General features: G+C 36.2%; 1 protein-coding gene across 3 annotated transcripts in view; it reads right to left on the bottom strand.

Annotated features, from left to right (window-relative positions):
* The window catches only part of Lrrc4c (leucine rich repeat containing 4C), a 1,312,130-nt gene that overhangs the window by 216,427 nt on the left and 1,068,954 nt on the right, over positions 1-26,749 (bottom strand). For all 3 annotated transcript variants that reach the window (XM_040745912.1, XM_040745913.1, XM_013122444.3), the window contains one exon: positions 9,682-9,773. The gene's annotated coding sequence lies outside the window, so the exon portion shown is untranslated. The remainder of the gene's footprint in view (positions 1-9,681; positions 9,774-26,749) is intronic.

Genomic DNA, 26,749 nt, shown 5'->3' with positions numbered 1-26,749 from the left:
GATCTCTTTACAGTACCTTCTTAGATTCACACAAAACTGTAAATTTCAACTCAGTGTTAGGAAACTGGGTGTTAGCCAGCATTCCCTTCTTTGATTTAGGTACCAAAGGACTTCATCTCTGTCTTAGGAATGCTAACTCTGTCATGAATGGACAGTTATAGAATTTTCTCTGTTCTTGAAAAAGGAGAATTTCAGTATCTGTCTGCAATGCCATGTTAAAGGCATTCATTCCATGATTTTATTGTTTTTAGTTTTTTAAATTATAATTATATAAAGCTTAGGGTTTCCCAAAAACACCCCGGCAACTTCACTGAACAATTACCCTACTTTTGTATGATACAGTCTTGCACAATTAAAATCCCATTACTCATTCATTACTCTCACTGAGACCCAATGTCTACCACTACTGAAACATCACTATGCTGATGAAAAAAAACATAGATTATCTCTTTCTTCTCTATCACCCTGAAAGGCTCCTTTCAGTTCTAGCACTAGGCATTACAAGGAGTTATTTGGGTGGGGGTGCTTTTTGTGACAAGGTTTCTCTTTGTAACTTTTGATGTCCCCAAACTCAGAGATCCATCTGCTCCTACCTCATGAGTGAGTGCTGGGATTAAAGGTGTGCACCCCTATCACTTGGCTGACACATTGTTTTTAATCAATAAGATTTGTAGTTTATCAAAAAGGTTTTATTACATTAGTAATCTCTCTGTATTTCTGTAGTTTCTAGCTATTAAAGCACACAGTTCTGTAATTTATAAAAACAAGCAGAAGTTATGACAGTTGTGGACTAACTCTGGGAGTCATAGATCAAATCATTCCCAGGAAAAATGACAGGTTCACACTGCCAATTTTTTTCTGTGGTCAGAATAATATGCATTGAAAATATGTGAGTCAAGTATCAGTATCTTCTCCCCAGGGCCTATGATTTTTCCAGCCAACAGGTCTTATTTTCAGTACTAGGGATGAATTCTCTTCTGTGGGAGAGACCTAAAATCCAATCAGGAGTGTTATACTTCATGCCTAGCAAGTTGATAGTATAGCATGCAGGATCTATTGTTATGTAAGGTGATTGATGTCTTTTTTCCTTGTTTTAGTCACTGTTTTATTGCTGTGAAGTGTGAAGAGACACCATGTCCAAGGCAGCTCATAGAAAAGAAAACATTCAACTGGGAGCTTGCTTACAGTTACAGAGGTTTAGTCTGTTATCATGATGGTGGGGAGAATGACAAAACTTACTGTGATATAGCATTAGGTGAGAGTTACATCCTCATCTACTCATCTACTCAAGAAAGAGCAAGCCTGGGACTGGTGTGGTCCTTTGAAACCTCAAATCCAACCACAGTTACACACTTCCTCTAACAAGGCCACACCTACTCCAACAAGATCACATTTTCTAGTCCTTCTAATCCTTCCAAATAGTTCCACTCTCTGGTGAATGAGCATTCAAATCTATAAACCTATGGGGCCATTCTTAGTCAAACCAGCACACTCTCTCACCAGCCTGCAAAGAAGCAGGGAGATAGCAACCTTTGCAGTTCAAGATTGACTTATATATGTCTATAACCAAAGTGTTCAGTGTCTTCAGTACAAAGTCTTACCCTCTAGTTACGATGCAAATTTGAAATGACCTGTATTGTTTTGAGATATGATAGGTCCTCCATGAGTAAACACCACAGGAAGATAAACTAATCTTCAAACCGAGATTTGAAGTTCCTTTGTAATTTATTGATCCATATTTTCTGGGAGCAGCATTGTTCACTAACATGAGGTAATTCTGTCTAATCTCTTTAAGAATATGTTGGAGCACTACAATACTGTCTTCTAAATGCTACCTCCATAGATATGTGCCACTCTCAACTTTGGTCAGAAAAGCTTCTTATTTCAGTGAGTAGTACTTAATGGAGTGACTTGTTCAAAATGTGAGAAAAGTGACTAGAGTGCTCACCTATAGATAAGACATCTCTATTCACCTTCAACCCCAATGGTCACGGATGGACAGAAAAAAAAAGGTGTAAAAATGATGTAAGAAACAGAGGATGGAAAGACAGCTCTGAGGTGCTAAAATACTGGCCCCTGAACTGGCATGGGTGTTTCACACATGAATCCAAAACTGCTGCACAAGACCTACTTAACACTGAGCAAGTTAAATATTCTAGCAAGGAGGGGCAAGGACTCCCACAGTATAACCATACATGACTTATTTGAAGTTGATGGCTACTGACAGACAGAATATGTTTTCCTTAAGAGATCCCCAAGTCACACTGGGTGACCTTATATCCATGCATATATGGGAACCATAACTGGATCCAGTTTGTTAAGCAATTGAATTAAAAATAGAAGACATACATTTGAGCAGGTGACATAATTGAACATTTAGGGGCAGTGTGGGGGGATATGATCAAGAGGCAGTGATAAAAACATATAAATGAACAAAAATTTTGAAGAACTATAATAATTTTAAAGAGTTAGGGGTTAGCAAAGTATCTCAGTGGATAAGGGCCCTTGGAATACCTAATACCATGAGTTTAGTCCCTAGATTCCACATGGTGGGAAGAGAAAATTTACTTTACAAATTGTCCTTGAATTTCTGTACATGTTTTGTTACATATACATGAAAAACACAACCATACTCATGTTTCCACATTTACCCTCACATACATGGATACACACACATGGGTACACAGATCCATGGAAATAAATGTTTAAAAAGAAGATAATGGGTTTGTCTTTGTGTGTGCTTTAATGTAGAGAACTCATAATAAATCATTTGAAATATTTTCCATTGATGTAACTATAATTCTGTTTAATAGAAAGCATAAAGTAAACTTAATATAATATATACAAACAAGTAAAATTGTTGCTATTAAACATATTATTTTTATATCAGAATTTTGAAATGATTATTTATTTCACTGCAATTCTATGTCTATACATCCAGAATAGCAGAACAATTAGGGATAATGTTTTATTATGTCCATATGCCAGCGTATAAAATGTTATCTATTTTTAACATTGATATTTAGTCCACATTGTGGCTACTTACAATGCAGTCCAATGCTTCCCCATTTACATACATATCCATTTTCATTTTTGTCCACTAATCTAGTTTTTTTCTGTGATTGTTATCCATGATCTTGGACATGTTAAGCTTGTGGCCCAGCATATCCCTGCTTATTGGTATCTTTAAGATGCATCTTTCAAAGGCAGGCCCATTTTGGTACACATGACATATTGTCTCAGAAGGGTTATGTCCAATTAATCTCTCAACAGTAGTTTATGAAAGTGTTCTTTCTCCACACTCTCACTAGTACTTACTGGGTCTTTGAATTCAGTTTTCAATTTAAAAGGCAAGGAAGAGGTGTCCCACATGACTGGAAAGCTCCCTGAATAGAGCCTTATTAGATTTATGGTGAAAGATTTGTTAACCAACATCTGAGCCACAGGAATGTGGGCATGTTTGTCCTATTACCAAGAACTCCATGAATCTAATAACAGTGCAGCCCCTAACAGTACAGTGCACCCACACTTCAGAGACAACCCAGACCAGTAAAAGAAACTACACACATAGACGTGCTAATGGCAAATATCATTTTGTTCTTTCTGGCTACAGGCATACTATTGTTTTACTTGAACCTACATACTCCATTTTCAACACTGTGGAATCTAATATGTTGATAAAATAAGTAGAATTTTATTTGTTTCTAAATACTGTCAATTTTAAAGTTAACAGGCACTTCAATTTATCCATGTACATGTCAGCTTTACGTATGTGAACCAGGAACCTGACATGGCTATTTGGATTATAATAGGTTCCAAACTGTTGCCTTGTCCATTTAGCAGCCTTTCAGAACACAATAATCCTCACTCGTTCTATTAGGACGAAAAATAAATGACAGTATTGATAGGACCTATTTCTACTAGACAGAAGTCCAAATGCACAACAAACCTGCAGGCTTATGCTTGTGAATAGCAGACAAAGAGGAGCTATGGCCCTCATTCAAGTAAGTGGTTATATTTTATTTTTGTCCTTCAGGTTAAAATAAGTTTTGCAAAAGATCCTTGGAAATTTCTGTAAATATTCAGATATTCCTACAGAACAATAAGTGTTTTACAATTATTTCATGAAATAGTTGTAAATTTGATCAGAAATATATGTTTTAAGGCAAAATAGAAGGTAGATATTCCCCCATTTTGAGATTTTATTCTGTTGTGATTTATTGGTGTCTGCAAATTGATTACCTTTGAGCTTACTGCACAACATAGGATGGCTTTGCCAGGAATAAATCAGTATTGCTTTAAGTTTCTAGGCATTAAGTTAATATTTTACTTTATTTTATAATGCACTAAAAGAATGATAGTGTAATGACTATCAAAGAGGAGCTGGCAATATGGAACTTTGTAAAATGCTTGTGTACCTACTAAGTTCATTTTCTAGCATTCATGGATAAAGACCAAATGGATCCCTAGAGGTCACTGGCTAGCCAATCTAGCTCAATCATTAGATTAATGGTAAGGAAGAGAACTTAACACGTCATTGAGGAAGGCAATCTATGTGGACCTCTAGCCTTCACATGCATGCACAAGGGTGTATACATAGACATCAACTCACATAATCACATGCACCAAAATGCACACAGGTGCCTGCATCCACATTGACTCATATAATCACACACACTAACATGCACACGAAAGGCTCTCAAACTACAAGAGTAGAAAAGAAAATGGGTTTATTTTGAATTACTGACATATACGTATGTATAATGAATAATTATTCCATTAATGCAATTAAATATTTAGTTATATTTACTGAATTTTAACAATTAGCGCAGTTCTGCTTTTACTTATTTTGGAGAAACACTTGGATCTTAAGATTACAGTCCTGTGTGTAGAATAACGTTTGTATCTTTTCAGAGGGGAATGACTTTACTATAGTTCACATGTTTGTTTGTGACTAATTCTTAGGGTTCCTGGTGAAATCTTAGTTCTTCTATATTTTCTTTCTATTTCTCACATTTCTTTCAAAACCTTGCTTTCACCTTCTGGAGCTAGGAGAATTTTACATGATGTGCTTTATTTTCCCATGATTCAGCTGTGTCTGCTTATCTAGACTAGCAACATTGCCGGCTGAGCTTTGGATCAAAAATATATAACTGACCGAAAAAGACATATGTGTCCCATTTCCACCACTTTATTCCCGGAACAATAGTGAATGTTGCAAAATCTCCTCTTAGGTCCTCAGTTCCCGATACTGAATCAGTTCTGTATTACACATGTAGACACTAAATTATTTTCCGTCCACTTTACATGTTTTTTTCTTATGATCATCTTCCAAAAATTATATTTACCTTTCTACTTACATGGTTTCTTGAGTCCAAGAAAGATTTTTGTCATTTATCAACGTGCTGTGTTTGTTTGAATGATTCTGGTCCACATAAACTAATATATTTGAATGTCTTGATTTTCATTGATAGGTTGTTTATTAAGGATTAGGAAATGCTGCCTTGTTAAAGATGTATTACTGAGGATGGAATTGTTTCAAAAGTCCATGCTAGGCCCGGTCTTTCATCTTTATGCCTGCAGCTTGCAGATCTTACATAAGCTCTGAGCTACAGCTTCAGTACCATACCTGCCTGCCTATCAGCATGCTTCCTGCCATGATGATTATGGGCTAGCATTAAACACTGAGCAAAACCCCAACAAAATGTTTTCTTTTATTTTGCTGTGTTCATAGTGTCTTTCACAGAAACAGAATAAAAACTAAAGTAGATGTTGGTACCAAGAACTGAGGTATTACTGTGACAGACCTGAACATCCTGTTCTTTGGAGAAATAAGGAAAATGTTAGGTACAAAGCAGCATCACCCAAAATGGCTATACTGCTGATAAAGCTCTAAACCTAAACTTTGGCTGGGTAGACAGAAACCTAAAGGTGGTTCTCTGTTTATCAAAAAAGTGGATACTAAAGTGGGTTTCAGCTTACCAGAAAAGTGGACATACTGAGGTAGATTTGTAATTATCAGGAGCCACCTTTAATCTTACCCTAAAGGTCAACAACCTTGAACCATGGCACCAAGTTCCACCTCAGTGTGGACAGCCTTTATTTTTTCAATGACCTCACTCTGCTATGTGGAATCTGTGTTTTTGTTTTTTTTTTTTGCCGTTTTGCCCTATCTTTGCCTCCTTGAGATCTGACCTTGGATGTTTGAATCCTAGGAACCTTTTCTTTCTATCCACAGAGTGGTCTAGTTTGGTCATTTTTCTGTGCTCTTGTTTACATAAGACTTTTGGACTTTGAATTAGAAAATAGGATGAGTGCTGTTATTGAGGCTTTATAGTCATTATAGCAGATGCTTGTAAAGCAGTAATTCTATGAATAATGTGGACTATGGAGACCCAGGTGAAGACTTTTCAAATGGAAGCCATATTAGCAGTTTGCCTAGAGAACTTTCTTATAATATTTTGTCAAGCAACAAGTCTGCTTTCTTCCCTTGTTCAAAAATTCTGCATGAGGCTAAATTGTAGAGTTTTTACCTAATATTTAGGGGAAAGATTTCAAGACAGCCTAGAACTGGTTGTGTCACATGGCTGTTAGTGATCATTCTCATGCATGTCTATAATGCAAAACAGCAAGCTCAGCAAAAAGCATTACAAAAAGTTTGACATGAAAATGATAACCAAGAAACTTCACTTGTTGGAGCCAAGTCTTGAGCTCAACAAGATGAGACATTTAAGGAAAGTCTTAAGAAGACGTGAAATAAAGGAAATGACACCATCAGGACAAGACCTCATCCAGCTAAGCCTCGAACTTGTGAAAGTTAAATCCTACTCCATATAGGAAACTGTTATCAATTCAAAACTTATGTAGATACATGCATTGGAGGGGGGCCAGGGGCCAGCTCTAGTAGGCAAAATAACTTGGGAGAGTTAGCTAAATAATTCTGGCTTTATAAAAAAGATAGAGGTATAAAAGTGTTGTGAAATCTTCCTTCAGTGTTAAGAAAAGCTGCTGAAGCCCGGCATATGTCAGGGGAGATTCTGTAGGGAGACCCTGAGAGAATTTCATGAAATTGTGAAGGTTAAATCTAGATTGTGTTGGAGACCCTAAGAAGTTTGAGGTCCCCAAGCCTTGGGATTCCTACTAAGAAGTGCTATAGATGGGATCATGAACCAACCTAAGAGAGTAAATTATGTTCCAGTCAACAAAGCGAAAGGGATGGGAGATCTGAAGAGCCAATTAACACCATACATGGAGATGCAGGCTTTGAATTTGTCCTGATTTGGTCCACTATTTCCTTACTGCTCTCCATTTCTTAGTTTTTGTAATGGTATTATTACACTGTGCCATTGTATGTTGGAAGTATATAATTTGCTTTTCCTTTTTACATTGAGTTATATTTAAGACATTTCCTTGAGTCTCAGAAGAGACTTTGGACTTTAGACCTTTACATAGTCTTATGACTGTGGGGGAATATGTGGACTTTTGACGTTGTACTGAATGCATCTTGCATTATGAAAGGGCTGCAAGTATATGGGGTCTGGAAGTGGAATGTCATAGTTTAAATGGCTTCAGAGGTTCATATTTGATTAGTGTACTTTTAGGAAAGGGTTATAAAGTATAGCCATGTTGGAGGAGATGTGGCTTTAGAAATGGACTTGGAGATTTCAAAACCATGTCCAGCCTTGTCTCACTTTCTCTGTCTAGTGCATGTAGACAGGATGTGAGCTCTCAACAATTACTCCAGAAAAAGCATGTCTGCCTGCCTGCCTACCTGCCACTACACTTCTCACCATGATGAACATGGACTAACCTTCTGAAACTGTAAGCAAGTTCCTAATTAAATGCTTCGTCTTAGGAGCTGTGTTCGTCATGGTGTCTCTTCACAGCAATAAAACAGTAACTAAAGATCATGGCTAGAAAAATGATGCCTTTTTTGGGGTTAAATGTGGTGAAGCATTTTTAAACATGTAATAGAGTTTTATTTTAGGTGAATTATGCATTTAAACTTTCCCTACCTTTAATTTCTATTACAGTAGCTATTGACAAATAATTGACAATCGACATATAAACAAAACTTCTCTGGCATTTGCAATAGTTTTTGAGTATGAAGAGCTTCCATAAGCAGGACATCTAAAAACTGTTATGCTGAAGTTACAGACAGTAGAGTATGCCACAAGTAGAAGGAATTCGATGGAGAAAATAAAAGAAAGCAGAAAATACAGATGAGGCCAACCAGTCACCTCTGTTGTGTGGGAATGCATGTAGATATTCCCCAGCATCCCCCCCTGTTATCCCCTCATTCCCCCAGGGAGACCCTCCATGGGGGTGTCCATCGTCTGTCATTTCATATAGGGCAGGGCCTAGACCCTTCCCCAAGAGTTCAGGGTGAGAGTGCACAACTTTCTAATGCCCCCTAACCACACGATTGCCAAATCACTCATGTGTAATATGCTAAATGTGTATTTTATACACGTTTGCATGTAATATACTATATATGCTACACTGTATGAAGAAAAAATGATATTTAAGACAGTGCCTACATACTGAAAGCAGCCTCAACTTTTTTCTGATGGTTAGATATTACTCATGATATATATCTACAAAGGAGTAATGAATTATACATTTACCCTCCCTTAATGAAATAACAAGTGGTCTAGTTTGTTTTGTCTTTTGATATTTTAGGCCTGTTAAGAGTATAAATTTAACTCAATCAATTGACCAAAAGTTAACACTCATTTTGAATGACTTTTAGTCTCTTCTGAAAAAGTGACAAGTATGACATAATTAAGTCCAGGTCCTCCTGGAACAGTGGTTGTCAACCTGTGAGTCCACAAGTCCTGGGGTTCGTATATCAGTAAGGTGGGACTCGTATATCAGTATTGTGTATATCAGATATTTACATACCAATCCATAACAGTAAAAATTTACAGTTATGAAGGAGCAAGGACATAATTTTACAGTTGGAGTGGTCACTATAACAGGAGGAACTGTATTAAAGGGCCACAGCAGCAAGTCTGGGCACATCCTCTAGCTTCTCTTCTTGGACTATTTTCCCAGGTAAACGATGTGATTTTGCTTTGTTTCAAAGTTATTACTTGTTTCTTCTACTTTTAATATATTCTTTATCTTGGATTAAGTTTTACTTACAAATAAAATCTAAACTCATAAATGACTCATTAACCTATATCCTCAAATTCCCATTGAAACTGGTATATTAAAGAATTAGCTAAGGTTATCTAATGTCTTTATAAACTGTTTCCTCCAAAAATTCTTTGAATAATAATTTAATAGCATGTTATAAAAATTTAGAAATATTCTACTAATGGGTTTCTTTCTTCTCTTGGTCAAAATGATTTCATTTTAGACTTGCTTTTACCGAGGTTCGATTTTGTCAGTTTGTTTTTTTAACTTACTGTCTTTCTCTTGACTTTTACAGTTGTCTGTTGAAAAGGATACGCACCAGTCTATGGTACACTGAAGTAGGGTTTCAAGGCTGCTAAGATGGGAGAACCTGTAGCTGCCATGCATTTAATGAACTTGGTAAGCAAGTCTACCTAAGGTTGGACATAAATGCTAGAAAAATCTTTGTTACAAATGCTTCCAGCTTCTCTGTGTGTTATTTCAAAATATTCACCCTCATTTTGCTCTTAAAAAGAGAGATGAGAAGGGACTGAAGCCTACCTTAAAGTGTTCCTAGCTGGCACCAATCTTCCCGAGGGAATCCAAAAGTGAAACACATATTCTGAACCTCTGTTGATGATATTTTTTCCCACCTGGAGGGAGACAACACAAAGATTGTACTTTTAAATCACAATGTATGAATAAGGACAAATTTAGCTTAAGACATGCTTTCTTATTGCCTGTTCTCAGTATAATTTTGTAATTAGAAAAGACATAATAGTCATTGTACATCAGCGTGTGATTACTATATATATATATATATATATATGGCTAAAATAAGGCAACTATGTATATACTTACAAATAATTCTTTATACTGTGATATGTATTTATGCATGCACCTTTGCTCCAGTTTACTCATTCCAGAATTGATTAATCTTTCATTTCTTTGTTAATGTTCAGTGAGGTTTGTTGTTGAAAATATGTCACATGAATATTGAGAAAACTTTTTGTAAAAATAACTGTTATACACAAACATGAGAGGTTTCTTTTTCTTTTCTCTTGATTTTAGCTGTAGTTATCAATTTACTGTGTCTATAATAGCTGAACAAACCTAAAAATTTTAGAAAATCCATCCTGAGACTGTAGTTTGGTGATACAGTGCTTGGCTACCACACATGAAGGCTCTGGTTCAGTTACCAGTATTCCTGTGTATATAAATAAGTAAATAAATACCAGATAATTGAAGTACAAGTGTAATTAATCAGTCTGATATAGAAACAAAGATATTAGGCCAACAAAAACCTCATTGAATGTTAAAGCTCTCTACATTTAAAAGGAAGGCAATTGTACGAGTTGCTACTAAGGCCATGGATTTTAGAGGAGAAGCCACTACCTACTGGAAGCAGTATGATTCCTAACAATACTCAAACAATTATCCTTTTACTAGAAATAAGCCTGAATTTGACTACTCATTAAAGAAGCTTCTATTTTACAGCAGGAGAAGACCATTAGAGAAAACCACAACTGGTCAAAATGGGAAGTAAAACAGGCAACCCATTCCCTGTGGATACCTCTTCAAACAACACCTTTACCTAAGGCTCAGGAAACACCTCAGAAGAGGACACTTGACTATTTAAAAATGAGAAGAGGAAATCTGCTCGGAGACTGTATTTTCTAACTATCTGATAGGGAAGTCATAGCAAGGAAACTTCAATAGTGTGTTTTCCTAAAACAAGTCTTGAAATATTCCAGAAATAAATTGAAATCACAAAGTAGATGAGAGAAATCATATGAGGGACCAAACCTAATTGATGAGCTACAGACAAGTAACAATTGCTGCAAGAGGGAGAATCAGTCTTCCCTAATGATGAGTCCCATGATTAGTTATCCAAAACCAAGTGAAGGAGTCAGCCCTAGAAAAATATACATCCAGGAAACACAGTACAGACTCAGCAGGATGCAGTTATATGTTGATATGCATATATCTATAAAATCAATGGCTAAAGAACTCTGAAATACCATCTCACTCCTGTCAGAATGGCTAAAATCAAAAACACCAATGACAATTTATGCTGGAGAGGATGTGGTTAAAGGGGAACACTCCTCCACTGCTGGTGGGAGTGCCAACTTGAACAGCCACTTTGGAAATCAGTGTGGTGGTTCATCAGAAAAATGGGAATAAACCTATCACAAGACCCAGAAATACCACTCTTAGGCATATATCCAAAAGATGCCCATTCATACAACAAGGATGTCTGTTTCACTATGTTCATAGAAGCATTATTTGTAATAGCCAGAACTTGGAAGCAACCTAGATGCTCCTCAACCGAAGAGTGGATAGAGAAAATGTGGTACATTTACACAATGGAGTACTATTCAGCAGAAAAAAACAATGGAATCCTGAAATTTGCAGGCAAATAGATGGCACCAGAAGAACCCATCCTGAGCGAGGTAACCCAGTCACAAAAAGAGAAACATGGCATGTACTCTCTCATATATGGATTTTAAACATAGGTCTGGCGAGTGTCAGTCTACAATCCCATGGCCAGAGAGTCTGGGAAACAGAACCTTCATTCAGTGGCTGATGGAAGCAGAGGCAGACTCCCCTGTCTAAGCACTGAGCTGAACTCAAGAAATTCAGTGACAGAGTGGGAGGACTGATGACCAAAGGGATTAAGACTGGACTGGTTTAACCCCCAGAAACAGCTGACCTGACAAGGTTTAGCTCTTGAATGCCAGACTGATGCGTGAGAATCCAGCATGGGACTGATCAAGACCCCCTGAATGGGGGTGTCAGTGAGGAGGCCTAGGTAATCTATTGAGCCTTGGGTAGTAGATCAGTATTTATCACGGGTATACAAATGGACTTTGGACTCCCATCCAACAATGAGATATGCACTCTCACCCTGAACTCTTGGGAGAGGGTCTAGGCCCTGCCCTGGATGAAACGACAGACTATGGACACCCCCAGGGAGGGCCTCACCCTACCTGGGGAAATGAGGGGATATTGGTGGTGGTTGGTGGGAGGGCACGGGAGGAGGGGAGGAAAACAGAGATGGACCTGGGATTGACATGTGAAGCAACCTAGTTTCTAATTTAAATTTAAATTTAAAAATAAAAAATATGAAAAAAGAACAAGAGACCTTGAATTTAGGAAGGAGGGAGCATCAGACATGGGGAATTAGGAAAGAAGAAAGAGAAGGGGAAACTGATATATATATATATATATATATATATATAACATTTAAATAAAATATTTCTAAGTACATGGAGATGTGTCTCAGTTGGCAGAATGCTCCCTATCATACATGAAGCATGAAGCTTAGGTGATATAGGGTATACTTATAGCAATAAAGTATATGGAAGCAGGAAGATCAAAAGTTCAAGGTACATAGAAAGATGGAAGTCAGTCTGTCACATATAAAACCTTGTCTCAGAACAAAACAAAACAAAGACTCACTAACGGTGTTTTCTCTCATTTTCCTTCATTTTCATTATAAGAGGTATAAGGGTTGGGAGTAATTTTGTTGAAAAACCCTTATATTTGCATAAAGAGAATTTTAACAAACTGTGGTCATGAAACTATTGACATTGTTCTTTATATATAATTAATTATGGACAAATAGTACCAAGATAGTTACAATCAACTGATATGAAATTTACATACCAATCTGGAAAAAATTCACTGTCTGCCTGTTGACATTTTTCACAATATTGATTTTTTACTCAGAAAATTAAAATAATTTTGTGTCAACTGATAATTAATAGGTCAGTTGCCTAACAGTGCTTCTGAAAGAAAAATGTTGAAGCTCTGAGAAGATCAGAAAAACAACAGTAATGTCTCAAAATAGCTAAAGAGTTGGCATGATATTTTAGTGTTTTCTCACCATTCTTCCAAGGAAAAATAGTTCCAATAAGATACATATCTAATTGGTATTTCAAGTTTTGTCTTTTCCAAACAGAATGGATTTCTAAATTTAAGCACTGAATGTTTGCTGACATCATTATTCCCAAGGATAATTTTCATATTGACTGATCAAATTTGTTCCCTGCTGTTGATGAAATGAAGCAGGGCCACTTAAATATTAAGTATGCCCCTGATTCTGAACAATACCATCCATATCATTTTAAAGTTAAGACACATGACTACTCTGAAAAATAATAATTCATGTACAAATGTAAGCCAACAAAAGATAATTATTATTCAATTCCTAATAACCACAAAAACTCAAACAATCAGTCTTAACATCTTTACTTTTTTTTCTCCAGCAAATGGGAATAAAACTATTAATCTCTTCATATCATTGAAATATAATACTCAGTGCTCTCACAGAATAGTTTAAGAAAGCGATGCTGCCCTCAAAACTGTCCAAGGTTACTCTTCTCATTTGCATAGTCTCTCACAATTTCTTTTGAGTATTTCATGTATGAATATTGTACTGACATCATATATCACCCCTTCCTCTTTCCCAAAAATGCTTCTTAAACTCACCTATTTCCTCTCAAATTCATGATTTCTTTATTTATTGTTACACACACACACACACACACACACACACTCACACACACACACTTACCTGCATACATAAGTCCATTTACACTTGTTCATCCATACATGTATTTAAGACTGATGACTTTGGACTAGATAACTAATCAGGAGGCTCTTGCCTGCTCTCTTAGAAGGCACTAATTGTCTTAGTTCTTCACATAGGGCAAGGGCCTTATAAAATGTTTGTCTATTCACATTATCATGTCTACTTATTTTATCATTGTGAAACTCTTGCTTAGGGAACCATATTGTTATGTTCTTTTTTAAATGAAGAAAATGATTATTTTTATGACAAATAAAACACAAAAAACAATGAGAGGAAAAGAAAAAAAGATAGTCAAACTTTCACTTTACTGAAAAAACTTGATGCGAAGGGATGTCCATTTGGATTCGGCTGCTAGATAGCTCAGTTATGCTGTACTCATACAAAACAGTTCCAAATCATTGTGACATATTTTAAGTTTACATTAACATTTAGATCAATGAGAAGCTCAACTTGAATTAGGGGCTTTAGATATTTAAGTTCTGTCCTTGCCAACTTGGAACATGGTCTGTTGACTCACCTTCTAGTCTCATCAACAGCCTCCAATATTCATGTATATCTAGTGCCAGAGGATTCTCAGGCTGATGAGGTTGTCATATTGACATTACCAGTGAAAGCATTAGTTATTAATCACAAAGATTATAAAATGCATCCAGCAATAGTGTATACCTTCCACGAAGGGTACTTTTTCCATAGATAATTGTCAGGAACAAGAATTTGTTAGGACCATAGCTTAAAATTTTTTATAAAAGTTATTCTTTAGCTATTTTTGGAAATGCTACTTGGCACTAAAGACTGTTTTAAATTTCCACAAGTCTTTCTTCTAGGAACTCATTTTCCATTGTTTATTATCATACACATAATCAGAAAAATTTTAAATACTTTAAGATTAAAGATACTATATTGGGTGATGTTTTAAATACAAATTAGCAATAGTCAAACAAGAGAAAGGAGGTGTCGCAAATCAGGAGAGACCCCTAAGAGAATCATATACCATCTTTTCAATGAACCAGTAACTTAGAGTGGTAAGTAAGAGATAAGTTAAATACATAATTTATTTATACTGTAATATTTATTTGTTCTAATACATTTAAATATAATATATTTTAATAACATATATTTATGTATAAATATGGTATATAAAATATTATATATTATTATATATAAATTTACTTAAACATATGTATGTTTGCATGTGTACAACTACATACACATACTCACATATAAAATTGGGAGTAACAAATTAACAAACACAGTTGGAGAGCAATTAATTTACAACCACTTTAACACACTATGCTAAAAATTTTGGATACTCTCTTTAAAACTGAACCAGTGAAGAATTTCTGGTGGGCTTTTATTAAGTATGATTTAAGGAGCATTGGTCCTGCTTCGGTGCTAGGAGTAGATGAAAGTCACGCATCTGTTTCTTCACCATTCTCTCAGGTGAGAAAATGGGCCCTTACATGCCAGATACAAACAAATAAAAGACAGCAAGAATGTCATAGAAACATCCCAATGTGGAAATAATAGGAAATTAAACTATATTCTATCTGAGCTCTATAACCCCCCTCAGTTTTCCAAAAGTTATACCTAAACACTTAATCTGTTTAAGAAGATTACGAGATATAATGATAGTATGATGAAGAACTGAGGTACAGTCACTAACAGAAATGCAATTTTTATAGTAAGTTAAGAGGAATAACTACATAAGCAAAAGCTTTCAAAGAGACTAGCAAAAGAGACTTGGAAACAAATGGGGTAATGTGCTACTGAATAAGTTGTTTCTAGAAATCTTTGCTTAGTCATGAAGGAGATAAATCTTTCAATGTAACCTTTAGATTCAAAGCTTGGAATATTCCTGTTATGATACATTGGCAGGAGCCTGTGACTCAGTACCCTTGTCTTTAAAACCAAGAGTAACATCCTACTTAATATACTTGTTGGGAAGACTAAATGAGTTAATAAATGCACAGTTCTTAGCCTACTATTTGGCACATAGAAACACTCACAATCACTGGAGTTTTGCTTGTCATTTTTACACTATTTCTATTATATGCAAGGGTATCTTGACTTTGGAAGCCTGCTTTGAGTATAAGTTTTATAATTAGGCCTAAGGAATGAATAGTAGTTGAACAGGTAAAGAATTTTAAGAGGTGTACATCACTTACTAGAAATAGTGAACATCAGTAGAGAATTTCAATTTGAAGCTCCTTTACTGTATAAGAGATCTTAGAAGAATCCCAGTGGAATTTTGCTGTTGTTGTTTTTCAAGACAGTGTTTCTCTGTATTGCTTTGGAGCCTGTAATAGACCAGACTGACCTCTAACGCATAGAGATCATCTTGCCTCTGCTAGGATTAAAGACTTGTGTCACCAACATGGTATATGTACTCACTCATAACTGGATATTAGACACAGAGCAAAGGACAACCAACCTAAAATCCACAACTCCACAGAAACTAGGAAACAAGGAGGACCCTAACAGAGATATACATTGGACCCCCTGAGAAGGAGAAAGGTCAAGATCTCCTGAGTAAATTAGGAGCACAGGGTGAGAGGAGGGAGGGAGGGAGGAGAAAAAGGAGGGGGAAGGGGGATGGTGAGGAGAACATGAGTGATCAGGAAGGTAGAGTTGGAGGCAGAACAGAAAAGGAGAAAAAGGAAAGAAATACCTTAAGAGAGTGAACCATTATGGGCTTAACGAGAAATCTGGCATTAGCAAAATCTCCAGGAATCCACAAAGATGACCCTAACTAAGAATCTAAGAAATAGTGCAGAGGCTACATTAAGTGACCTTCTCCTATAATGAGATTAATGACAACCTTATATGCTATCATTGAGCCTTCACCCAGTAGCTGCTGTTAACAGATGCAGAGATTCACAGCTAAGCACTGAGCCGAACTCAAGGAATCCAGTTGTAGAGAGGTAGGAATGATGATAAAGTGGTCAAGACCATGCTGGGGAAACCCACAGGAACAGCTGACCTGAGCAAGTAGGAGCTCACAGACTACAGTCTGAAAGCTGGGGAACCAGCATAAGACCAGTCTAGGCCCCCTGAAGGTGTGTGTCAGTTGGGGTGCCTGGGAAATCTATGGGGCCTCTGGCAGTGGAACCAGTATTTATCCCTAATGCAGTAATGGACTTGGAGAGCCCATTCCCTATAAAGAGGGAGAGGGAACTGGGACTATTGTAAAATAAGATTGTTTTTAATTTAACTACAAATTAACAAAAATAATTACCATATTTTTGTAGGATCTGTATATAGTTTTGTCATTCAATCCAAACATACCAACTGACTACACAGTTACTAATAAGATCCTCTCAGTGAGAAATGAAAGCCAAATTTCCAAAGAACAAAATGAGAACACTGCTAATTCTGGTTCATTTGTTCACATTAAGTTTGGTGTGATATTTCTTTTCATTGATATTTCCTTTGAAATAAAACAATCACACATGAAGGCAGGAGGAAAAAACAAAGAATCCCTGTGGTTTAAGTTTAACCCCAGGAAAGAAAGGATTAGATGTCAAATTGGGAATTAATTGAACACTTATTAGACCATTAGAAAAGCCACAGTTAGAAATATTTAATAAGAGTTTCTATTTAATTTCGTAATTCCTACTCACTTAACAAGTGATCATCATTAAGATCCTGCATGGATAATTTTCATTAGCTAATGTGTCAATACTCAGCATTACCAGTGATAGGAATGACATGTCATTGCTGATGTTAACAATATTAAGCATAAATGAACTGATACAATTTAAGGGCATCAGACTTCAGAAGTGAGTATCATTATGTTGGATATGATATATGAAGTAGGATCTATTATTGATTCTACATTCATCCATGGGAGAAAAATCACAATTACATGAAACAATTGTAAGTGCATATTGGATCAGCAAAACTCATGGAATTTTGTTGCATTTTCAGCATAGATTGTAAGAACGTTTTGTACTTTTACAAAGTTACAAGCATATGTTAGTATTTAGCAAAATTAGGTCAGTGGCACAGTTTTACTATCCTGGTGAAAAGAGTATGGCTGGTGTCACATAGCTCAGCTTCTATAAGAAAGTAAGTTTTACTGGCCTATATGTGGTACAAAAACAAAACAACTTTCATTAGTCTACAATACCTAAAATACACAAGTTTTGCTAGGAAAGCATTGCATCTTTAGTGTAAGGTAAGTGCTATTAGAAATTTATCTTTGAGATGCAGGCAGGAACCAAAGAATGAGGGGGTTGTCACTCAAGATAAGATTGTTAGGTTTTATTCTCTTTGTAATAAAATCTTTCTATGATATAAATGTGTAATGTTACTGATATTTTCTTCATTTCTTCAAGAGTGTAATAACCAGTGCATAGAAAATGAATTGAAAGAGTTAAGACTGTAGACATGTTGGAAATCTAAAAATATTGTAGAAGTTTAAGTAAGAATAACAAAGGTCCCTACCAGAGAGAGAGGGAAGATATTGAGAAATGTAGTGATATTTGGAGATGTTTTCTGGAACATTTTGCAACAGGGTTTGCTCAAGGATTGAAAGTGAAGGCTTCAACAAGAAAGGATTCCTAGACCAGAATCAGCTGTGGAAAATGCTCAGTGCTGAGGGTGGAGAGTAGAGGTACCTATCCCTCTGAGTTGAGGCCTACTGTTGCTGTCAAGTGACAGCTTTGGAAATAGCAGAGGATGAAAATGTCAGCTTTCCAATGACTTCTCTACAAACCCATTCAGAAACCTTCTGTGTCAACAGCATTTCCAACCGAAACCACTCATGACCATGTTACATCCTTTGCTCTTGGAGTCATGTGAAGTGACTGGATTACATTAAGAGGCCATTTTTCATGAATGAATGAGAAAATTCAAATGGGAGCTCTCAGTGTCTCAAATTTACTTCAAATTCATTGAGCTTAACAGCTCTATTCTAGAAAATGAAAGACCAGGAAAGGGGTTTTTGTCTTTTAGAATCATAGAAATTATAATATATCATAAAAAATGAAGAATGCCACAACATCCTTGGCTTCTTGAATTCAGAAGGTTTGGTTCAGTTGGTCCTTAAAACAGCCATTCATTCCATAAGATATGCTAGGAATTAGCTGTGCATTGTGACATATTTCTGTGGAGATTCTCCTATTATCTCTATCTGTATGTTCCTTAATTCTTTAATCTATTCAATAGCAAATAAAAAGTGTTCCTACACTATCAACAAAATCTGCAATATCTTCACTAAAGACAAAGAAAATAGGTCAACCACTTTCATGCTTGATCTAAGAAGAATTTACCTCTTCTGAAAAACAAGGTTTAAAAACCTTTTCAATCTATACTTTCAAATTCTAATTGTGGATACACTTGAGATTCTTTATGTTGGAAAAAAGAAACAGAACTAAGCATTAAGTAAAATGATGTCACAATCTTCAGACATTAATATAGAGACTTTTGTACATGGACATTATATTTCTCATTATCATGGAATTCTTAGCTTTGAATTGACACATTCTTCACTTAAATTTTTATATATACAGTGCAATCAGTTCTATACAGTCACTATAAACTATTATTATATAATAGGGAAATAAGGACACTGGCATATAGGCAGTTTTCTCAGCATACCTCAAAATAACACAACATCCAATATTAACATCAAAGTAAAAAATTAAGTAAACTGAAGACAGCCTCATTTAGTATTCTAAATCCACACATTCTAAGTCACCATCATTCACATTTGTCTTTGGTTATTGAGATCACTGGATTTGTAATCCTTTGGTTTCCTAGATTATACCGCATTTCTGTAAGGAAAACAGTAGGCAGTTCTTAAAATAGCTCTTATGAAATCATCATTTCAAAAGTGAAGCACAGAGTAGTTTCTGATGGTTTATGACTGTATTGGAAAATTAGTTACCTCAGGATTACCTGGGTGGTAAAATTCTGTACTTTTGTTATTGGTAGATTGTTTGTTTTGCTAAAAAACAATACCCAAAAGCAAAGAAGAAATTATGTCAGTCTAAATAGAGAATATTTCATAGGACATTTGCATAGAAGAGTAAAGATTTCCACTTGGACAATTTGTTGGTACTGGAGAATCAACCGAATATCAGTTTGTAGTATAAACCCCCCAAATCTTGCAGACTGAATATGGACTTTTCCCATTTAATATTTTCATGTATATTAATTTTCTTCTTTTTTATGTGTTTGTGGGTATGAATGCATGCATGCTTGTGGTTTGTGTGCATGCAGATACCAGTTATCTCCCACATAGACTCTTCATCTTATTTTTTGAGACAGAGTCTCTCACTTGGCCTGGAGTTCACTGATTTGAAAAGACTGTCTGACCAGCAAGCACCATTGATCTGAACATCACTGCCCTCCCATTAGTGGGATTACAATGTGAATTCTTTCTCACTAGGATGTTTTCTGTTTAGTGAGTTCTGGAGATTGAACTCAGATTTTTATACTTTATTCTTAAGCATTTCATGCTATAATCTTAATCTTCATGATGATGCTGTCATACCGCAAAAAGAACACACACTCCCACAAATGCATCTATTTGTCCAGGATATGTTGTAGTGAGATAGAATCATGAACCCAAAAGTAAACTCAGTGGGAGAATGTGAGTGAGTGACAAAATGCTACTCTCTGTATCCGGGACTGACTCTGTGTTCCACACACTCTCATTATGTATTCTGCTAATGGCATGGGGAAGTGAAAATAGCAGTTAGCTCTGTAAAGAGTGGGCACAACATTAAGATTTAATTAAACCTTATTTTCCTTGGACAAACTAGTGATGCAGTGATGTCACGGGAGAACAGAGCTCAAACTTTTGTGGCTAAAAGCAAAAAGACATGCGACTGAAATACCTGTGCATACGGCTAAAGAAAACACGGCAAGGAGAGCAAACTTGGCAGGACTGTGGACTGAAGCCATGTCATACCCACCACACTGCACGGATCTGAGGTGTTGCATTTAGAGAGAACAGATTTCTGGCCCTGGACAGGTTTCTTCGTTGTTACAGGGTAATTAAAATTCTCTTATGTGCTTTAAGGCACAGAATAAGCACCAAAGAAAGCAATGACAGGAAATGCAATTATAGTACTACATAAAAACATTTCTAGACTTTAAAACTAACCAAGGATAGAACAGACTGCATTTGAACGTAGTGTGTTTATTATCACTGAGGAATTTAAATATAGGCTACACAGACACTTGATAGATACTTTCTAACTTGGTACAGTGTCTCAGGAGCCAATATATTATGGCTGGTTGATTAGACTTAATGGGAATGAAATACTTGTGATATATATATATATATATATATATATATATATATATACATATATATATAACTGTAGCTGCTTATAGAGTTTGAAATAGAATAATGACTTGTTTATCTGTCATCTGGGTTAAAGGGCACACCTAGAATTGTTAAAAAACTATTTCAAGACTGATCAAGACCCCCTGAATGGGGGTGTCAGTGAGGAGGCCTAGGTAATCTAGTGAGTCTTGGGTAGTAGATCAGTATTCATCCTAGTATACACACGGACTTTGGACTCCCATCCAACAATGAGCGATGCACTCTCACCCTGAACTCTTGGGGGAGGGTCTAGGACCTGCCCTGGATGAAATGACAGACTATGGACACCCCCATGGAGGGCCTCACCCTCCCTGGGGAAATGAGGGGAGATAAATGAGGGGCTGGGGGAAGGGCACGGGAGGAGGGGAGGGAAACAGAGAGGGACCTGGAACTGACTAGTGAAGCAACTTTGTTTCTAATCTAAATTTAAACTTAAAAATAAATAATAAAGAAAGAATCTAAAAAAAACTATTTCAGAAGTGTTTATGAGGTTATTTTGGGAGATTAGCATTGATATGGGTTCCTTGAATAGAGAAGATATGACATTACTAATGTGAACAGGTATCATCTTGTGGCCATGATGCATGATGTAAACAAGTCTTATTATATGTTCATAAAAGAAAACAGCAAATGAGGGATTTTTGTTCTTAATGAGGTTTAACTGAAGTATATATAGTACTGGTTCCATTGTCTCTGTGATCATATACTCACAGAAACATTATTATGTTTTTGTTAATTTAATTTTTGCATTCCAATCCCAGTTCCCCTCCCTTCTGTCCTCCTGATTTCCCACTCACCCCACCTCCCATCTGATCCTCAGAGAGAGTAGGACCTCCCCTAGGAAGTCTAATAAGTCTGTTCTATCATCTCATTGAGGCAAGACCGAGGTACCTCTCCACCCTCACACTCCTGTGTCTAGGCTAAGAAAGGTATCTCTTTATATAGAATGGGCTCCATTAAGTCATCTTGTACATTAATGTTAGATCTTGGACTCGCACTGCCAGTGGCCTCATATATTTTCCCAGTCACACTATTGTCACTTATATTAAGGGAGTCTAGTTAGGTCTTATGTAGTTTCCCCATTTGTCAGACCTATATCAGTGATCTCTCACTAGCTTGGGTAAGCTGGTTCCCAAGGAACATTTAAAGGGAGGAAATAATTATTTTTCTTAGTTTGAGAGATTTCACTTCATCATGGTTGGGAGGACTTGGGGCAGTGTGACAGAAAGCAAGGTTTTGATGCCATAGTAAGGATCAAAGAAAAATACAACTTCTAAGGATATGCTCCTGGGATTCAAATACTTTGTAACCTGGCTCCATCTAACATAGTTTCCTCAAGTTTGAATAATGTATCCATATACCATACCATATACCAAATCTATCAACAGATCAAGCATTTCATTAAATAAATCAATCTCTTTATGATATAATTGCCTTTCCAATTGATCTTACACATACACCAAGAGGTGTGCATTATTAATATAATATCATCCCCATTTAAAAATATATTTTAACTCAATAGCAAATGTCAGTAACATTTACCACACATGATTATTTAAAAATGTGATACTTATGATTTATCATTAATCATCTTTGGATTACTGGATGATGAAATGAATGGTCTGATATCCCATACTAATGTCAAAGGGGATCTTAAAAAATAGATTTTAGTGTGAGTTTGTGTCTTCTAGGAATGTTAGATGCTGTACTCATTAGGAATCACCTACATAAGGGCATTAACAGTAGATATCCCAAAGAGGATGGGAAAGCACAATAGGCCTCAATGCCACACAAAGAACTATAGAAAACTAAAGACTGCTTACAGCAGGAGAAATAGTCTCCCATAGGAATAGCACACTGGTTAACCAACATTAAATGTTGAGAACTGAAAACATATTCATACAGCCAATATTATAAGACTGATAAAGTTTTGCTTATGCATTTAGTAATGTAGGAAACTTTGTTGGAGGGTGTGTGTGTGTGTGTGTGTGTGTGTGTATGTGTGTGTGTGCCTGTGTAAAACAATAATTAGACTGAGACTCCCCTCCTGGCAGGAGCCTACACACCCTAGTTTCCTGGTCTTCTCAACCATAGGACCAGTGCCTGGTGACCTCCATTGAGACTTTCCTCTCCACAGGAGACTATGCACCCCAGATTCCTGGTCTGCTTCTACAACCATGGAACCATGACTAGAACCAGGAACAGAACTTCTAGAGTATTGGACTTGCTTGCTCCCGCTGAAAGTGTCCCCTAACCACCAGGCCAGGAAGAGGATCTTTCTGCTCCCACAAAAGAAGGAATGGGAAGGAGACAATACAAAAATACACTCAGCAAGAGAAAAACAAATATGACACCTCTAGATTCTAAACACTCCACACCAGCAAGAATCCAACATTCCAATGCAAAGGAAGCAGAAGGGAATGAACATAAAAACAACTTCATGAAAATGATAGAGACCCTCAAAGAGGATATGGAAATGTCAGTTAAAGAAATGAAAAAAAACAAATTAAAATATGCAAGAAATGGAAGAACAAACAATCCAAAAAATGCAACAAGTGGACAAAAAGTCAAAGAAAAAATTTCAAGAAACAATTCAAACAGTGCAAGGGTTGAAAACTGAAATAGAAACAATGAAAAAAAAAACAAAGTCTGAAGGAAGGCCTGAAATAAAAAAGCTGGGTAAATGGTCAGGCACTACAGATGCAAGCATAACAAACAGAATACAAGAGATTGAAGACAGAATTTCAGGTGTAGAAGATACACTATGAGAAATAGATTCAGTGACCAAAGAAAATCTTAACTCCAACAAATCCCTAACACAAAGTATCCAGGAAATATGGGACACCATGAAAAGACCAAACCTGAGAATAATAGTTATAGAAGAATGTGAAGAAAACCAACTCAAACTCAAAGAGGCAGAAAATATATTCAACAAAATCATAAAAGAAAATTTCCTCAACCTAAAGACAGACATGGCCATGAAGATACAAGAAGCTTACAGAACACCAAATAGAGTGGACCACAAAAAAAGTCCCCTCATCTCATCATAATAAAGACCCCAAACATACAGAATAAAGAAAGAGTATTAAGAACAGCTAAGGAAAAAGGCCAAGTAACATATAAAGGCAAATCTATCAGAATTACACATGACTTCTCCATGGAAACTGTGAAAGCCAGAAGGTCCTGGATACATATTCTACCAATACTAAGAGATCACGGATGCCAGCCCAGACTATTATACCCAGCAAATTTTCAGTCACTATAAATGGAAAAATTTTTTAATGACAAAACTATATTCAAACAATAAATATCCACTAACCCAGCTCTACAGAAATTTCAGGAAGGAAAAACCCAACTCAAGGAATATAACAATAACCAGAAAAACAAAGGGAATATATAATCCCACCTTACCAACAGCCAAAAAATAGGGGGATGAAATCCACATATGATTACACCACCATCATATATTCCAAATCAACAAAAAATGAACAATCAATGGTCATTAATATCCTTCAACATTAATGTTCTTAACTGCCAATAAAAAGACTCAGACTATCAGAATGGACTCCAAGACCGAACCCATCCTTCTGCTACATACGAGAAACACACCTCAGCCTCAAAGACAGACATTACCTCAGAGTTAAAGGTTGGGATAAGATTTTCCAATCAAATGGACCCAAGAAACAATCAGGGGTAGCAATCCTAATATCTAACAAATTAGACTTCAAAATAAAATCAATCAAAAGAGATGAAGAAGGTCATTTCATACTCATTACAGGAGAAATCCACCAAGATGAAGTTTCAATTCTGAACATCTATGCCCCAAATACAAAGGCATCCATGGAATCACTCCATGCATCTTATCAGACCACCATGATTTAAAATTAGAATTCAACAATACAAGTAGCAGAAACCCTATAAACTCATGTAAATTGAATAATACACAATTTCACCACTCCTGAGTCAAAGAAGAAATACAAAAGGAATTAAAGACTTCCTAGAATTCAATGAGAATGAGAACCCAAAGTTATGGGACGCTTATAAAAAGCAGTGCTACAAGGGAAGTTCATAGCAATAAGTGCCCACATGAAGAAACTGGAGAATAGCTACAGTAGAGAATTAACAACACAGCTGAAAGCTCTAGAACACAAAGAAGCAAACTTACCCAGGAGGAAGAGACACCAGGAAATAATCAAACAGAGGGCTGAAATCAATAAAGTAGAAACTAGGAAAACAATACAAAGATTCAATGCTATGAAGAGTTGGTTCTTTGAGAAAATCAACAAGATAGACAATCTTTAGCCAAACTTACTAACTGGCAGAGTGTGAACATGTAAATTAACAAAATCAGAAATGTAAAGGGGGACATAACAATGGACACTGAGGAAATCCATCAGGTCATACTTTGAAAACCTGTACTCCACAACACTTGAAAATTTAAAGGAAATGGACAGTTTTCTGGATAGCTATCACTTGCTAAAATTAAATCAAGAACAGATAAGATTGAAATAGACCTATAGCCCCTATGGAAATAGAAGCAGTCATCAACAGTCTCCCGAACAAAAAAAGCCCAGGTCCAGATGGCCTCAGTGCAGAATTCTAGTAGAAATTCAAAGAGCAGCTTATACCAATTTTTCTAAAAATATTCCACTCAATAGAAGCAGAGGGTCTTTGCCAAACTCTGTTTATCAGGCTTCAATAACCTTGATCCCCAAGCCACACAAAGACATAACTAAGAAAGAGAACTTAAGACCAATGTCCTTCATGAATATTGATGCAAAAGTACTCAATAAAATACTGGCAAATCGGATCCAAGAACACATCAAAACAATCAATCACCTCAATGTAGTAGGTTTCATCCCAGGGATGCAGGGATGATTCAACATACGAAAATCGATTGATGTAATCCACCATATAAACAAGCTGAAAAACAAAAATCACATGATCATCTAACTAGATGCTGAAAAATCCCTTGACAAAATCCAACACCCCTTCATGATAAAGGTCTTGGAGAGAACCAGGACAACAGGAACATACCTAAATATAAGAAAAGCTATATACAGCAAACCAACAGCCAACATCAAACTAAATGGACAGAAACTCAATGCGATTCCACTAAAATCAGGAACAAGGCAAGGCTGTCCCCTCTCTCCATACCTCTTCAATATTGTACTCAAAGTTCTAGCTAGAGCAATATGGCAATGAAAGGAGATCAAGGGTATACAAATTGGAAAGGAAGAGGTCAACCTTTCACTATTTGAAGATGATATGATAGTTTACATAAGTGATCCAAAAAAACTCTGCCAGGGAACTCCTACAGCTGATAAATACAGCAAAGTGGCAGGATGCAAGATCAACTCAAGAAAATCATATCCTTAGTATACACAGACGATAATCGGACTGAGAAAGAAATCAGAGAAACATTGCCCATTACAATTGCCACAAACAACATAAAATATATTGGGTTAATTCTAACCAAACAAGTGAAAGACCTGTATCACAAGAACTTTGAGTCTTTAAAGAAAGAAATTAAAGAAGAGACCAGAAAATGAAAAGATCTCCCATGCTCTTGGATAGGCAGGATTAATGTGGGAAAAATGGCAATCCTGCCAAAGACAACCTATAGATTCAATGCAATCCCCGTTAAAATATCAGCAAAATTCTTCACAGACTTTGAAATAACAATAATCAAA

This window comes from Mesocricetus auratus, unplaced genomic scaffold (assembly GCF_017639785.1).
Source record: "Mesocricetus auratus isolate SY011 unplaced genomic scaffold, BCM_Maur_2.0 Super-Scaffold_100004, whole genome shotgun sequence".
Lineage (NCBI taxonomy): Eukaryota > Metazoa > Chordata > Mammalia > Rodentia > Cricetidae > Mesocricetus > Mesocricetus auratus.
The sequence above is the reverse complement of the archived record's forward strand: the minus strand, read 5'-3'. Positions and strand labels throughout refer to the sequence as shown.